At 54.5% G+C, this 1,136-nt stretch overlaps 1 pseudogene; it reads left to right on the top strand.

Moving 5' to 3' along the window:
• Positions 1 to 219: 219 nt before the first annotated feature.
• On the top strand, positions 220 to 918 carry LOC147613621 (germin-like protein 8-2 pseudogene; annotated as a pseudogene).
• Positions 919 to 1,136: the final 218 nt, after the last annotated feature.

Raw genomic sequence — 1,136 nt, 5'->3', positions numbered from 1 at the left:
GACTGGGTCGAAGCGGCACGATGCACATGGACTCTTTCTTGAGCGATATGACTGGTTCCTTCTTGGAGCGGATATTAGGACTCGTTCCTTCGAGTGGATGTCATGCAGAGCATAAATACCAGCTTATGGGGAGAGGCCTATACTCATCATCTCAGCCGCGCTCAAATCTTTCCAAGCTCCTCATCGCATCGCATTCCCCACAACAATATTCCTCAAACCATGGCAGCAGCAGCAGCAGCAGCCAGCAGCTTGCTTCTTCTGGGCGCAGTGATGCTGTTGGCCTCCTCTACGCTCATACTAGAAGTGAGGGCCGCGGATGCAGACCCTCTGCAGGACTTCTGTGTGGCCGATAACACCAGCATGATCACCCTCAACGGGTTCGCCTGCAAGCCAACCGACGAGGTGCAGGACGCGGACTTCAAGTTCATGATGCTTGAGCATCCCGGCCAACCTATGAAAGGGCTGGGCGTGTCCGTCAACCTGGCCAGTGCGGCCAATTTCTTTGCCCTCAACACGCAGGGCCTGTCCATCGCCCGCATCGACTTTGACCCCAAGGGATTAAACCCGCCCCACGTGCATCCCCGTGCCACCGAGGTGCTCTTCCTGGCCGAGGGCACGCTCAAGGTGGGCTTCGTCACCGCCACGCCCAACAATACCCTCTTCGAGCAGACCCTCTCCCCCGGCGATCTCTTTGTCTTCCCTCGCGGCCTCGTGCACTTCCAGCTCAACCCCGACAAGCACCACTCCGCCCTCGCCATCTCCGCCCTCAATAGCCAGAACCCGGGCACCTCGCAGCTCGCCGCCGCTCTCTTCGACGCATACCCACCCCTGCCCGAGGAGGTGCTAGAGACAGCCTTCGGCATTGACAAGGGTGAGGTGGAAAGCCTCATGGCCAGCGTCCGCAAAACCCTCTCTTAGTTTTATTAGACTGCCTCTCTCCTCATCGTGTACAAACTACAAGTGGCATATGAATTCCTTTTGAATAAAGACATTGTTTTTTAAACTTCAATCTTTCCGATTGTGTAACCAGGTTTGAAATGAAGCCTATCCCATTTTCAGAGTATGATCTAACTTGCCAATTGAGATTATTATCTTCCTAACCTAATGTGTAAACCTTAGACTTTACCCCGTGCATG

This window comes from Cibotium barometz, chromosome 43 (assembly GCF_041138505.1).
Source record: "Cibotium barometz isolate CiBa-2024 chromosome 43, ASM4113850v1, whole genome shotgun sequence".
NCBI lineage: Eukaryota > Viridiplantae > Streptophyta > Polypodiopsida > Cyatheales > Cibotiaceae > Cibotium > Cibotium barometz.
The sequence above is the reverse complement of the archived record's forward strand: the minus strand, read 5'-3'. Positions and strand labels throughout refer to the sequence as shown.